Below are 16959 nucleotides of genomic sequence, written 5' to 3' on the forward strand. Positions count from 1 at the left end.
TGTGTGTATCTCTTGAATAAATAAATAAAATCTTTAAAAAATAATTTTCTTGATTGTGTGCTTTTTAAGCACAATTTTTAAAATTCTAATGATGTTCATTATGTCGATTTATTTGGTGTTTTTTGGTGTTTGCAACTTTGGTGTTGCATCTAAAAAGGTTTTGCCTAACTTACAAAGATGTTTTCTCCAAGAGGTTTATAATTTTACCTCTTCTAAATATGAAATTCATTTCAAGTTCATTTTTTCTCCATGTAAGGAAGGAGTCCAGTTTCATTCCTTTGCATGTGGATGTGCAATGGTACTATCTTAGACCATTTCTTGAAAGTACTGTTTTCCCTTGAACTATCTTAGTCTTTTTGAAAATTATGATTGCCAAAGTTTGTTTCTAGACTCTGTTTTATTCTATTGATCTCTATACAGCTATACTTAGTCTATTACCACACTGTTTTGATTACTGTAGCTTTTTAGTAAGCTTTGAATCAGGAAGTGTCAATTTCCAGCTGTGTTTCTTTTCAAGGTGATTTTAGCTCTTCTAGGGCCCTTGCTTTTCCATATGAATATAGGATCATCTGATAAATTTCTGCAAAAAAGTCAGGGAGTATTTTGATAAGAATTTTGTTGAATCTGTAGATTAATTTAGGGAGTATTGCCATCCTAACAATATTACATTCTCCAATCCATGAATATGGGACATCTTTCTATTTACTTATGTCTTTAATTTATTTCAACAATGTTTTATTATTTTCAGAGTATAAATTTTACACGTCTTTTTTGAATATTAGTATTTCTTTTGGATACTATTCTAAATACGTTATTTTCTTAATTTTGTTTTTTGTTCGTTTATGGTGTGATCTGTGAACAAAATGGATTTGTTCATTTGTTCATTTTATTATGAATGAAGTTAGACATCTTTACTGGGTATCTGTTTTATGGGCCATTTGCCTTTCTTTCTTATGATGTGTTTGTTCCTGTTTTTTGACCATTTTCCTGTGAGGTCTTTAGGGTGTTTTTTTTCCCTTGTTGAACATTTATTTATTTTTAGTTTTTATATCCTTTAATAAACAGGTGTAAAATTTTTCTCTCAGTATCATTTTACAACATTAATTTCAATATTACTGTATCACTTTTTGTTATGGGTTGAATTGCTGAAGATATAAACCCTGAGACTGAGGTTTCAAATAGTACTTGTATTGGGTAATGCTCTTTAAAACTTTTTTTTTAAATTTTTATTTATTTATGATAGTCACACACAGAGAGAGAGAGAGAGGCAGAGACACAGGCAGAGGGAGAAGCAGGCTCCATGCACCGGGAGCCCGATGTGGGATTCGATCCCGGGTCTCCAGGATCACGCCCTGGACCAAAGGCAGGCGCCAAACCGCTGCGCCACCCAGGGATCCGGGTAATGCTCTTTAAAGCTACTTCTGTAAACCATAGAGAAATGTAAGATTAAGGAGAAGTTGAACTTTTGTGCTATTGTAAAAAAGGCCTCAATCAGTTCCCAACTTAGAAGCTTAGATGGCCCTTCAGAGATATCTCAAATTGAGTCAAAGAGATTAGTCCATTTAACCCATTTCCCTCAGTCACTGGAGATGAGCTGTGCCTAGGGAGATGGTATAATCTTGGGGGTAGAGTTATCTATGAGCCATAAGCAGGCATCACTCTCAGCAGCTGGAGTAATGAATGAAACATGAAGAGAGAATCTAGATATCATTCCCCAGGATCTACTATATTTTTCTAATGTGATAATAATGTTTTTATAGTATACTATGCCACAGTAATACATTTCTATGAAGTAAACATTGGACCATAAGCTGTATATGTTGTATATGACTTTTCTAAGGAAATTCCTAGTATCCTAGTTTCTAGGGCTAGTAAAAGCCCTCCTAAAGAATATTATTCTTGGAGGTTAGCAGGAATTGCTTTTCCTAAGTTTTGATAATTACTAAAATGGGTACTAGATTTCCATTACTAAATGAGTACTAAGTGGTTTGGATAGTATGACCTAATAAAAGAAAGTTAATCTAATCTTCTGCCATTTGGTAGGTTTGATATTCTGCATTATTTATTTTTCTGTTACTTTCTCTGTAAAATAGGACTTACAGAGTTTGCCTTGAAACTTAAGCAAGACCATAAGAGAAAGTTTTGGTTCATGGTACTTAATTAGTAGTGTTGGAAAGCATGTGCATTTAACTGAGTACATTTTAAATTAAGGAAAAGATCAGGTTTTATAGATTCTGTCCATAATACCAGTTAGTGAACTGGGCTCCTTAGAAATATGAGATGAGACATGACTTTCTTCTTACCTAAGTTATCTTAGTTTTCACTTTATTCTTACATTTGTCCAAGCTTCTTACAGTATTGAACATACTTTTTAATATTTAAAGAATTTTTTTTTGTTCAATAAAACTTATAAATACAGATCAACTTCTTCAACTTTAGTATTTGTATCAGACACAAATCTTATCATATCCTCAGATTGCCTTGGTATTACCCACCTTCCAGACCAATCTGCCACCAGTGTTTGACCTTTTACCTGCCTTGGAGATGTTGGATCCTTCTCCTAACTGCTGTCTTGCAGCGGGGTGAACCAGCCACTTGCACTGAATTTCTGGCTTCCCTGTACTAGGTTCTGAATTCCTGACAGGCTACCAGGGGAACTGGATAAGACTACCTGAAAGTCTAGAATAGTTAAATCCCTCTGAGTGAAATTTGGCAATGAGAAATAGAAGTCAGGAGGGAACTAGATAGATTTTTCTCCCTCCCATGGAATAATCTATCTCATGGTTTCTCCTTGAAGCCAATCTGGTGAATTCCAGGCTGCCAAACAAAGCATCTGTCAAGCAAACTGTTTTGTGGTTTGGGGTTTCTTTGTGAAATAGCTATTTACATTTTACTTTGTTTCACTTCCCTGCTTTCCTTTCCTCACTCATTGCTGCCCCATGCCCTATCCCAAAATAATGCACCAACATCCTCGTCCTTGGCTCAGCCTTGGGTTTTTTTGAGAATCTCAAAAGTTTTTTTGAGAATTTTTAAGGCACTGTGCACCTACGGAGAGCAGACTATTCTAATAAAGGAGGAAAACTTGTTTTCTTAAGATATGATGAGATATGTTGTACTTTAAGTATTTTAAAGGATAATGTTAGTTTGCATGATTTTTTTCACAGGATGACTTTGGAGACTAAATTCCCCATAAATAGCAACTCCACTGTACTCCCCCAATACTATTATATGACTCCTTTGAATTCAAAGTGTCCTTGACAAAAGTGTTCAAAAGCTGAGAATATTAGAAAAAACTACATATTTGTTTCTACTATTATTTAAAGTTAGTTTAAAAGTTCATTTGTTAAATGATATGAACAAAGAGACTGAGGATCACTAATGACCATGAGCTGAGATTTTTTTTTGTTAATATTCTTGACAGTTTGCATTAAATCTACTGTTCATACTTAGTTTCCATCATTTTATAGTAACACTGACATCAAAATGTAATCTCTGGTAATTAAATTTGTTCATTGCTACTGATGATTCAACCATGTTGGTCAAATTCTGCTTCATTTCTTTGCTTCCTTTGCCTTTTGTCTATAGATCTGTAAATTCTATTGTTTGAAACAAGAGTATCAATGTAATCAATAAAGTAATCAGTGATATTATAGCTATTTCTGATGCTTAAAGACATAAAGGAATTTTAGAGTTTGAATAAGATCTTCCATGTGTGCTTTAATTGAAGATGTCACATTTTTGCTTAGTGACAGTATAAAATATTTTAAAGTTGTCTTGGGACTTCTTTAAGTCTTGCAGAAAAATAGCACAGTAAGTTAATGGTACCAGATCACTAACTTGTAACTTGTAGTTCATGATCTTTGTGTGTATGTGTATGTAATTTAGATATTTGGACAACATCAGTAAATATTAGATGAGATCAGGGAAATCCATAGACACAAACAGGATGTGTAACCAGATAAGTCTACAATGTTGCCATCACGTTATCTGCTAATAGCTACTAAGCATCTTTGTTTGATTTGCAGCCCAAATGTTACTTTTAGAAAATTGGCGATTTGGATTAAAAAGTGCAGATAGTTGAAATTTTTAAAGATGAAGCCCAAGCCCTGGTTTCACATAGTCATATGTTTATAACTTTATTAGCATACTATTTATAAAATGCAAGCTGTTCATTTAATTTTTAGCACAATTTTACTTGTGACTATACTATTCTCCATAAACAATGTTTTTGGCATATTAAAGAGTGGGTAATTGGAAAGCCCCTCTTGTCTCTACTGAACCTGTACCTGAACTTTCCAATGGTAACCTCATTGCCTATAATTTTGCTCTTATCCCACTGTCACTTGTAACTCTGATAATTGACTTTGCAGTTGCCTTTTTCCCAAAATGGTTGTAAGTTCTTGTATTACGAAAGTAACATATGTTCATTGTAAAAAAAAAAAAATTATTTCAAACCAAAAAACCCAAGAAAAAGGATGAACATGAAAGTTATCCATAATTCTACTACCTAAATCCAGTCACGGTTTATACTTAGGCTTATGTGCTTTCACATTCTTGCATGCTCACATATATATTTATATTGATATCTGATTAAAGATGGGATAATAAAATAATACTGATTTGTAACCTTTATTTTAAAACTTAGTGTCATCTATCATGGCATTTTTCCATACTTAAAATTCTACATCATCATTTCTAATGACAGCATTATGTTCTCATCCTTTGATCAATATCTTTTATTTAAGCTGTCCGTATAAAAGGCATTCCACCTTTTTTTTTTTCCTTAGCAATAATAACAGGTAGTATTTATTGAGTGCTTACTCAGTTCCTGGCAGTGTTTTAGGTGCTTTTCATTTATTTGCTTATCTATCCTCAAAACCTTATGAGGCAGGTACTGTTCTTATATCTACTTTTCACATGAAGAAGCTGAAGTACAGAAATGGTAACTTGCTTAAGGTCACATGGCTAAGGAGAAGTTTGAGTCAGGGCTTTGAATGCAGACAGGCTGGCTCCTGAGCTCCAGGCTCTAATCACTGCTCTGTAAGTGTTTCCCCTATAAACAACATCGCAGTGACTATTCTTGAGCATACATTTTTCACACTTCACTAATTATTTTCTTTGGATGTACTTTTGGAAGTAGACTTGCCTGGTCAAAGAATATTCGTATTAGCAAATTTTTTCTTCAGAGAAAGGGTAGGTAGCAGTCTAGGACAGTCTCCTTTCCCACACCTTCTCCAACAGTGATCCTATCCTACCTTAACATGTTTGCCAGTACAATAAATGAACATTATTTCTTTTTAAAATTCTTGCTTATTTGACTATTATAAGGTTGAACATGTTTATTTATTTTTTTCTAAGATTGAACATATTTAAAAGCCTACTTTCCCAAGTAGTTTTACTTTTGCCAATTGCCTTCTCACTCTTTTTCCAGTTTTTCTACTCTGGCACACTTGCTACTGTTGTTACTGATTTGTAGGCTCTCCTTTTGAGTATTACTATTTATTCTACATTGAAAATATTTCTCACAGCTTGCAATTCATGTAATTATGATCCATGTTATATTCATGTAATTCATGTTAGAACCTCAGGATTCTTTGGTCGTTTTAAAGAAGTTAAGAGATTTTATTAATCATATGTATATAAATATGTATAATCATATTAATCATATGATTAATAAATATGTATATATGATACATATACACACACACATATCAATTTGTGTTGTTCGGGTTTGATGTTACCCTTAAAAGGCCTTCAACTTTAAGGCTATAAGAATATTTGCTAATACTGTTTGTGTTTTCAAGGTTTTATATTTTAATATTTGAACTTTGAATTTATGTGAACATTATTTTACAACAGGTATGCTATGGGAATGTAACAGTCATTAAATATCTTCTTACATTTTATCTTAGGATATATCCTTTTTTTTTTTTTTGACATTTAGGTACTGAATTCTAGTGAAATTTATTTTGGAATAAGGTATGATTTAAGGATAGAGTTTTTCACTGAATAGTTAACCTGTTAACCAAACAGTATCTAGAGAGTAATTCATGCTTTGCTAAATAATTCAAAATGTCACTTTTATCATTATATCAAGTTCCTAAATATATTTTGTTTTCTCTGGGCTCTGTTCTGCTATCCTGATTTGTCTGCTTCTCTGGTACTAGTATCATACACTTTATATTTTAATGCATGTGGTATTCTTACATTTAATTCTTAGTTTTCAGGGTTGTCCTGGATAATTATGTGCCTATTTTCTCCCAAAAGAACTTCAGCATGTTTTTCTAGATCTAAAAAATTCCCTATGAGCTTTTAGGTTTTATTAGGTATAGTTGAAATATTTAATATCGAGTCATTCATTTAATAAAGGGATATATCCCCTCATTTGGTCCCAATTTAACTTGTGTATTTTTGTTTTATAAAATTGTAGAAGCTTGAAAAAAATATGTAAAATTGCAAGGTATACAGTGACAAATCATCCACTAATTGTATTACTTAAAAATAATGACTTTAAATTTTTTATCTATTTTTTTTCCAGCTTTTCTCCCAGGTGTATATGCTTTTTAAAAATGTTATCAGTATTCTGTTTCATATACATTTTTAAACATGCATTTTGTTTTACAAAACATTAAATTATAAATCTCTGCCCTGTCTTTGAAATCTATTAGTTTATATCATTTTTTTGCTCATAGCCAGAACTTTGTATACAGAGGATGACAGACTTGTATTTATTAAATTATTATAAATTAAATTCTGTGTGTACAGTAAATATAATCATCTATTTCTCATGGTGAATCCAAATACATAGTTGGTAGTCTCATACTTTTATAGATAAAGAACTAAAGTATATGAAATATCAATTTGTTAGGATTACAGAACTGAAATAGAACTGATAGAATTTATTTTTGTCCATTCCAGTTGAAACTCAAAAGTAGGCAAGAGAATAATCAATTGCTTCTTAAGGAGACTAAAAACCAAATTGGTGCTGAAAGATTTCTACATTATCATTATTCCTTGGATTTGTTATCAGATAGATTAAAGTATTAAGTTGACTGTATAAAATTATTTTTCTACTTCAGAATGGCTTGTTTGTAATAAATGAAATAACCAATAGTATTGAAAAATGTACAGTGTAATTTACATTTTTTCTTATGTGAAATAATTTGTTATATTGCAAGAAACTGATTTTTTTTCCTACTAATCATAGGTTAGTACATTATTAGTGCAGATATAAGAAAAGATGAAATAAATGGTTTATATGTCTTTTACTACATCACTGTGATGCAATGTTTTTAAAATGTGTGAACTCTTCTCTGGAATATACCTCTAGAGAAATAACCAGGCTTAGTGGTTGAACATTGTTGATTGGGGCCAGGGTCAAAGATTTCTTATCCTTTTAAAAATGATTCCTGGAGCCCTTCAGTCTCTGTGGGAATGTAGTGATTAAGCAATAACATCTGTCTGGCAGTTAATGATCATCTGGAGAAATATATAGTCCAGCATAAATTCAAGGTCCTTTAAGTCAGTTGGTTATTTATTAAAGAGAAATGCCCAGCCAGAAGACATCAACACTACTCTGCTATAAATACCACTTTAAAAAATAAAATTGCATGTTTCTTTTCTAACATACTTCAAAGGACTGCTACATTTGTGATTTGTTTATTTTTTATATCAATCTTAGAGAGCAAGCCAGTTGATTTCATTTATAAAGGCTGACATGAGGCTCTGTGGGGTGTCTGGCAGGGGAGGTGGGTGTCAATGATTGGCCACAGGTTATATAATTCGTAAGCAGGAGGCCTAAGAATAGGGTGTCTGCTAACTCCTAATCTCCTGTGTTTTCTACTAGATCACATATTTTCGTAAGGTAATACTATAGATGTTGTTTACTGCACCATACTTTATCTTGCCAGTCATGGGTTGTGGGATTAATGACCTGTGTTGTAGCACTTGCCTTGATGTGGTCCATGTGTGTATTAAGTACAAGCTTGAAAAATTGAAAGAATTTTAAACAAATAGTCTTTTCTTTGGGAGGAAAAAAAGCGAACGAGATTCCAATAATTCTGTTTTTCTTATTTGAAATGTCTAAAGAAAAAGTGAAAGGAAAATCATTTTACTAATGGAGTGTGGTTGCTGTCTGTAGGACTTCAAATTAAAACTAGTGCCATATGTCTTGTTCAAGTGTAATCTTGAAAATAGCTGTGACCTTTTAAACTCTCTGAATCAGGGCAGCCCTGGTGGCCCCGCGGTTTAGCGCCGCCTTCAGACCGGGGCGTGATCCTGGGGACCCTGGATCGAGTCCCACATGGGTCTCCCTGCATGGAGCCTGCTTCTCCCTCTGTCTGTGTCTGCCTCTCTCTCTGTGTCTCCCATGAATAAATAAAATCTTTAAATTTTTTTTTTTTTATTTACGACAGTCACACAGAGAGAGAGAGAGAGAGAGGCAGAGACACAGGCAGAGGGAGAAGCAGGCTCCATGCACCGGGAGCCCGACGTGGGATTCGATCCTGGGTCTCCAGGATCGCTCCCTGGGCCAAAGGCAGGCGCCAGACCGCTGCGCCACCCAGGGATCCCTAAATAAAATCTTTAAAAAAAAAAAACAAAAAACTCTCTGAATCATCATCCAGTGATGACAAGTGGCAAATTTAGGCATACATACAAATATATGTGTGTGTGTGTGTGTGTGTGTGTGTGTGTGTGTGTGTGTGTGTATAGACACACACAGAGAAAGAGAGAGGAAGATAGGGAGGGGGAGAGAGAGGCCTGTTTCTTAGCTGTTGACAAAATCCAGTGACAAATTTATACTCTAAATATTGTAAGTGGGAGAGTGTATATATACTCATATAATAGTCTCCAGAAATTATTATCTAACACCTTCATGTCTGGCTTCTGCATATACATTTGTCTTTTATTTTCTTCCATGAGGTTTAGTATAGAGACTCAGCCTTGGAGGAGCAGAATTCTACTTCCTTCCCTGTTATTAACTAGCTTTATGACTTAAAGGTATCACTTAAGTTTTGTAACCTGCTATTTGCTACTAGATATGTAAATTTCTTTTCAGCAGTAAGATTTTTATGTGATTTTAGTTTTCTGTAATTGATATTTACTAATTTATTAGGCAAATTTATTAATTTGCCAAATATTTTTAAAGCATATACTATGTACCAGATGTGACCAAACATGGTTCTGCCCTTAGGAAACTATACAATATAGTGAAAAGAGGAGATTCCTTAAATAATTACTCAGTTACTGTTGTGATATGTGTTGCAGTGGAATTATGGAGATACTGATCTTGTGAATATACAAGTGTGAATGCCAGAGAAGTGACTTGTTTGTGCTTCATTCAAATTTAGTTGACTTAGATGTCTCCTTTCTAATTCATTCCACATTCCCCTGCCAGATCTCTTCATCTCTTCTTTGGCTGGTTCCGATAACTTCTGGTTTTCTTTTTCTCACTTCAACCCAATACATGCTGTTGCTAGAATTATCTATGTAAAAAAACAATCCTACCTCTCTCTTGCTTCCAAAATCTCCATTCTCTTCCTAGGCATTAGGCATTAAAAGCCTTTAATCATTTGGTTCATAATTTCTTGTGGAGCCTCACCTTGTCACTATTACTTCCCAAGAGCTCTCCATCAGGAATTTGGAGATAGGCAACTATAATTAAAATAGAAAAAATCTGGGGGCTGAGCTAGAGTTTAGAAGTCATTCTAATTTATGTTTTGAAAACAGAATGGGCAAACTCTCCAAGAACAGTGGCATCCTGGAAAATGTCCATAGTTAAGTGATTAGAAAAGACAACTTATAGGAATATAAGCTACGGTAGCAGTCCTAAAACCAAAGAAAATAGAACTTCAAAGAAAGGTTGAACTATAGAGAGGGATCAAGAAGAAAGAGAATTGAGGAACGTGTCCTGAGTTTGGAGATGTGTAGAGGTCATCCAAACCAATAACTGCAGACACGTAATGACACTTTATGCAGTTTCCAAAGAACAATCTTCTAAATAACACTCATTGAGAAAATATTATGAAAAGCATAATGTTACATGGGGAAAACATTGACTCTTCCTCTGGGATCAGAAACGAAACCTCGTTTCTGGAATTAGTGCTCATTTAAGATGTATGAATATAAATTGTGACTGACTCAATTTTTAAACTTAAAGTTCTCAACCTTTTACTATCTCATAAGTCTTTGTTAAATTTGTCGTGTCTAAGATTTCCATGAGAGAGCAAAAGGGGGAAATGTGAAAGTAGGTTTGTTTTATGATTTTGATCCTTAAAACAATGTAAATGAATGATGACCTAATTTTATATGAGTTCTGTAGAATCTGACTGAATAACATGTTTTCTAGATGTATACATAGTTGATTGGAATATTTTTGTGTTAGTTTGGGTTTAAATCACTTTAATTTTTAAAGATTTAACTATTACAACCAGAAATAACAGAGACTCCAGTCATGATTAAAGACTAAGAATATTTGAAGGCAGACTGGTCTTAGGGTATCTTGTTCTCCTTGGTGTTGCTAATAAACAAAAGTTTTTCCTTCCTAATGAGCAAAGAGAATTACTTTGTTGGATCATGGGAACAATTTTGTGATAAATCAAGACATAGCAAGACTTACAGTTCAGGTTTTATATAATTTTATAAAGAAAGGCAATATAGCCAGACTTGGTTTTCAACTTCATTGCTTTCTAAGAATGGGACTTAGGCAAATTATTTAACCTCTCATTTCTTTATCTATAAAATAGGGATAAAAATACTAGTTATCTTACATAGTGGTTGTTTATATGTATGAACATATATGTGTATAAGTGTATATATGAATACATATATATACATAATATATGTGAAACTTGGAGTAGTTCCTGGAATGTGCTAATGTTATTATTGCTTAATGGTTTTTCTGAAAAAGCAAATTCTCTTCAGTTTGTAAATTTACTCATCATGGGGTTTCAGATCAGTGACAGTATTACAATGGTAAATTTGTCCTTAAAATAAGACATAACTCTGTGTCTTAGAGAAAGAAGCCCATGGACATGTATAAAGTTAGGTACTATTATTTTCTAGATTGTAATTCTAGATTGTAATTATGATATTCATTTCTACTATAAATGTAATTTCCATGAGTATCAATCTAGGGGATTTTTTTAATAAATTAATTTTTTATTGGTGTTCAATTTACCAACATACAGAATAACACCCAGTGCTCATCCCGTCAAGTGTCCCCCTCAGTGCCCGTCCCCCCCGCCCTCCTCCCCTTCCACCACCCCTAGTTCATTTCCCAGAGTTAGGAGTCTTTATGTTCTGTCTCCCTTTCTGATATTTCCTACACATTTCTTCTCCCTTCCCTTATATTCCCTTTCACTATTATTCATATTCCCCAAACGAATGAGAACATACACTGTTTGTCCTTCTCCGATCGACTTACTTCACTCAGCATAATACCCCCCAGTTCCATCCACGTTGAAGCAAATGGTGGGTATTTGTCGTTTCTAATGGCTGAGTAATATTCCATTGTATACATAAACCACATCTTCTTTATCCATTCATCTTTCGATGGACACCGAGGCTCCTTCCACAGTTTGGCTATTGTGGACATTGGTGCTAGAAACATCGGGGTGCATGTGTCCCGGCGTTTCATTGCATATGAATCTTTGGTGTAAATCCCTAAAAGTGCAATTGCTGGGTCGTAGGGCAGGTCTATTTTTAACTCTTTGAGGAACCTCCACACAGTTTTCCAGAGTGGCTGCACCAGTTCACATTCCCACCAACAGTGTAAGAGGGTTCCCTTTTCTCTGCATCCTCTCCAACATTTGTGGTTTCCTGCCTTGTTAATTTTCCCCATTCTCACTGGTGTGAGGTGGTATCTCATTGTGGTTTTGATTTGTATTTCCCTGATGGTAAGTGATGCAGAGCATTTTCTCATGTGCATGTTGGCCATGTCTATGTCTTCCTCTGTGAGATTTCTCTTCATGTCTTTTGCCCATTTCATGATTGGATTGTTTGTTTCTTTGGTGTTGAGTATAAGAAGTTCTTTATAGATTTTGGAAACTAGCCCTTTATCTGATACATCATTTGCAAATATCTTCTCCCATTCTGTAGGTTGTCTTTTAGTTTTGTTGACTGTATCCTTTGCTGTGCAAAAGCTTCTTATCTTGATGAAGTCCCAATAGTTCATTTTTGCTTTTGTTTCTTTTGCCTTCGTGGATGTATCTTGCAAGAAGTTACTATGGCTGAGTTCAAAAAGGGTGTTGCCTGTGTTCTCCTCTAGGATTTTGATGGACTCTTGTCTCACATTTAGATCTTTCATCCATTTTGAGTTTATCTTTGTGTAGGGTGCAAGAGAGTGGTCTAGTTTCATTCTTCTGCATGTGGATGTCCAATTTTCCCAGCACCATTTATTGAAGAGACTGTCTTTCTTCCAGTGGATAGTCTTTCCTCCTTTATCGAATATTAGTTGATCATAAAGTTCAGGGTCCACTTCTGGATTCTCTATTCTGTTCCATTGATCTATGTGTCTGTTTTTGTGTCAGTATCACACTGTCTTGATGACCACAGCTTTGTAGTACAACCTGAAATCTGGCATTGTGATGCCCCCAGATATGGTTTTCTTTTTTAAAATTCCCCTGGCTATTCGGGGCCTTTTCTGATTCCACACAAATCTTAAAATAATTTGTTCTAACTCTCTGAAGAAAGTCCATGGTATTTTGATAGGGATTAATCTAGGGGATTAATCTTTCTTGGAGACATACTTTTAAACATAGATGGCAAGTATTCCTTTCATTTATTTCACTTTCTAAACCTTTTTTGTTTTCATCTGTTCAAAGACTCTCCCAGGTCTTAAACTCTCTTGCTTTTGACAACTCCACACCACACCATCTCAAGCATGTTCAAATGTACCCTCAGCCCATATTAATCATAATATGTTTTCAAAATTGATTGCTATTGAGCTGTAATTAAATAACTGATACAATGTTATATTTTAGACATTTAACTATTTAGCAATTTTAATTTTGTAGTCTTTAGGGATTTTTTTCAGAGTTTTGTTTGCCTTTTACATTTTGGAATCCTGAGATCTCAAACATTTTTATTATCCCATAAAAACTCTTAAGCCCAGGCTTTCTATCTAATGGATAAAATGATCCCGTTCCAAATATAATTACCTTAGAGAAACCAAGGTGACTCAGGAAAATAGTAGTTTATCTTCAGCTATGCCCTGAATTCACCCTTTCCTTATTCCGTGTACCCAATCAAGTACATCTTCCTTCTCTCTACATGAAAACAAGTTTGCATTAAGAAATGAAAGTGCTAAAAAAAAAGAAAAAAAGAAATGAAAGTGCTTTCCTTACTGGAGAGTTCATGTTTACCCTAAAAAAAGGGCAAAATTAGATTATGTTAGATTGATATACTAAAAATCTATGATGAGGTGCCTGGGAGGTTTAGTCAGTTAAGGGTCTGACTCTTGATTTCGGCTCAGGTCATGATCTCAGAGTCCTGAGATTAAGCCCTGCATCACTGCAGAGTCTGCTTGTCCTACTCTCTCCCTCCATTTACTCTCGTTTTGTCTCATCTCAGCTCTTCTCTGTCAAATAAATAAATAAAATTTTTAAAAAATAAAAATCTAGGATGTACAAAGCCTAGTAAACAACTTATAGCTTGGGTTTTGCTAATCTGTAGCAAACAATCTGGATGACAGGAAAATGGGGTGGTCTGAGATTTTAAAGACAAGTATTTTCAGCTTAACATTAAAATGGACAACACAGGATTATTAGTTTTACAACTTAGTTTTTCTTTTTTGAAAATGCCTTCAAAGAGGCACAAAATCCTAGTGAATCTCTTAAGCCCTTTTCCTTTTTAGTCCTTACGTTATCAATTCTACTCACCCAAAACATAAACCTACACCTAAACTAAAACCTACATATTGTTTTAGTAGATGCTATTGGAAAACTGGCTTTTTTACATGGAGAAAAATGGAACTGGGATACCTGGCTAGCATCATGTCCAAAGATAGACTCTGAATAGATTTGAGGTCTAAATAGGAAAGAAAAAATTATAAAATTAATAGAAATAGAGAAGGATACTGCTGTGATCTAGGAGAAGGAAAGAGCTTCTTAAATAAAATCCCCAAAGCACAAACCATAAGGAGAAAAGAAAAAATATAAATTTTATTATATAAAAATTAAAGATTTTTGTCAATAAAGGATATGACAGATGACAGGGTCAGAGAAGACACTTGGAATGTTTAAAACTACCAAAAGATTTCTATCTAGAATATAAAAGTGCTGAATTGTAAAGAAAAGTGAACAAAGGATAATGGATAATTCATACATGAGTAATAAGTGTATAACGAGATGCTCAAACTCTTTAGTATTCAGAGGATTGTTTTTAAGAGCTATCACTTCACATCCTTAGGACTGATCAAAATTAATAAAAAGTAATATGCCAAGTGTTGGTAGTGATATAGGAATATTTAAAACAAAGCATAAACCTATACATAGATGAGCTGGTTATGTGTATACATAGATATAGATATCTATATAGGTAGATCTATATAAATATCCATGAACTTTTACTTTCTTAATGGTATTTTTCTTAAGCTTAAAATATGTCTTTAATCATCAAAAATTGATTGAAAACACACAACCAAAGGCCCCTCATAGTTGGATGCAAAATAATAAGATTAACAAATGAAGAACTGGTTGTTAGGAGCATTGTATTCAAGTCCTTGCTTTACCACTGCATGGCTAAGTACTTTAGGGAATTCATTATATCTCTTCATCAACTCTCCTCAGATATAAAAGAGTAGTTTGAAATATATTATTTTGAAACTACCTCACGGCTCTAAAATTCTCGTAGTAACACACTTTTCTTAATCCTCATTCACTTAGCAAGTATTTGGCAGGCACTGTTTTATGGCCAAGAAGGGAGGACATAATAGCACAGGTCTCAATGACCACTTTTGATTAGGAAGTCAGAGATGGCTTTTCTGTAGAGCTGAAATTTACATTGATATCTGAAGTACAAGAAGTCAACCAAGCAAAGAACAGGAGCATGAGAATCTCAGGTTAGAAAATACTTCAGCTCATAGTCTCTGGTACCACCCTGATTGGATTCACTTCCAAGCTTTGCTGTTTACTAACTGTATACCCTAAGGATAGTTTCCTTAATCTGTCTGAAACTCAGTTTCATCCTCTGTAAATGGACACATATTATTAGCATTTACATTATAGAGCTGGGAAGGTGAGTGGGTTAAGACGTGTACAGTGCTTGTATACAGTAAGCACTCAGTTTTACCTTTTATTTATTTTTCCAGGTAGACAAACTTAGTACAACGGCTCAAAGATGAGGATAAGTTTGTTATGTTCCAGAAACAGAGACTAGGTCTGTTTCTGGAAATGGTAGGAAATGATGTAAAAGAAGGCCAGGATAGGGCAGCCCTGGTGGCGCAGCGGTTTAGCACCACCTGCGGCCTGGGGTGTGATCCTGGAGACCCAGGATTGAGTCCCACGTCGGGCTTCCTGCGTGGAGCCTGCTTCTCCCTCTGCCTGTGTCTCTGCCTCTCTCTTCGCTCTCTCTGAATGAATGAATGAATGAATGAATGAATGAATCTTAAAAAAAAAAAAAAGGCCAGGATAGATTATGTAAAGCTTCCTCAGCTAGAGTGAAGAGGTCAGACTTAGCTCTCAGCACAGGGGAAAACAATCGGAAGATGGTAAGCAGGGAGTGACACTCTCTGAGTCCCATTTTTAAAAGATCACAATTGGCTGCAGTGGGAGAGGTTTAGAGGGCAGTGGACTGATTATTAGGGTGGTCCTGGTCAAGGGGGATGATGGTATGGCCAGGGTGATAGGGGTGGAGGTGGAATACTGAGCAGATGTGAAAGAGTTTTAAGTAGTTGAAGTCATGTGGAAGAGGTGCATGAGGGGAGAGTGAAATGGGATAAAGAAGATGATCCAGACCCTAAGTCTTTACCAAGCTCTCCCCTTTCTCTCTTTTTTCCACAATGAGCCAGTGGTCATTTTTACTTTTCCAAACATCTAACTTGTCCCCTTAACCTTCCCTCTCAACTTCTGATCGACTCTCCTGTTTCTGTCCCTCCTCTCTCACTGATCCTCGTGATAAAAATCAGTGAGTGCCTGGTTCTGCCCACTATTCCTTTAAAATGTCTTTCAAATCCTGAATCTTCTTTTAAGTTTTTCGCACCATCACTTTATTCTATACTCTCATCCTCTTCTCTGAATTATTACAATTTACCAATTGAAGTTTCTACCTTAAGAATCTCCCTCTGTCGTTCAAATTAATATGTGAAATAGTACTTTGCATTTCTATAGCATGTTCTAATTTTAAAAGTGCTTTCATGCCTGCTATTTGATTTGATTCTTGTAAAAAGACTGTCTTCTGATGAGAAAACTGGCAGTGAAAGGCTCTGACAGGCCCAGATCCTACAACTAATCATCGATTGAGCATGGGTCTGGCTCAGGGATTTTGATTTCTTCTTTCCATCATAGTACAACCATTTCTGTCCTTTCCAACACCAATATTAACCCACCTAAAATGCAGTCTTTGTCCTGTCACTTCTCTATTCAAAGCCTGATATTGCCTAGGAAAAAATTCAACTCCAGCAGGCAAGGCTTTCCCCAGACAGCCTTGGTTTCCACTCCACTATATATCCCCATGTTCCTGCCTTGAATCCTTGGCTCAATGTAAAGTGTCTCATTATGTTCCCACTTAAATGCATTGTTCACAACTTTCTTCCAATCAAGGATGCCTGTTTTTTGCCATTCCTAACATCTACCAGAACCTTCTTATCAGTCTGTTAGCCACATTGTTTTCCAGCATTCTCCAGGAGGTCTCTCCTGGCCACTCCATGAGCTTTCCGTCCTGTTGAAGAATGCAATCTAGGGCCCAGAATTAAGGCCTAGGTAGACTGCCATATTTGCCACTTAAAAACTATGCCACATG

The 16959-nt window shown here is 35.0% G+C and overlaps 1 protein-coding gene across 6 annotated transcripts in view; it reads left to right on the forward strand.

The window, feature by feature from the left end:
* Window positions 1–16959, forward strand: part of FAM13A (family with sequence similarity 13 member A) — a 310890-nt gene that overhangs the window by 71200 nt on the left and 222731 nt on the right. Inside the window, exon 1 of one of the 6 annotated variants that reach the window (XM_055312975.1) lies at window positions 5035–5040. The exons of the other annotated variants lie outside the window; for them this stretch is intronic. The gene's annotated coding sequence lies outside the window, so the exon portion shown is untranslated. Of the gene's footprint in view, window positions 1–5034; window positions 5041–16959 lie in introns of those variants that run through there. 6 annotated transcript variants of the gene reach the window in all.

This window comes from Nyctereutes procyonoides, unplaced genomic scaffold, assembly GCF_905146905.1.
Source record: "Nyctereutes procyonoides isolate TBG_1078 unplaced genomic scaffold, NYPRO_anot_genome, whole genome shotgun sequence".
Lineage (NCBI taxonomy): Eukaryota > Metazoa > Chordata > Mammalia > Carnivora > Canidae > Nyctereutes > Nyctereutes procyonoides.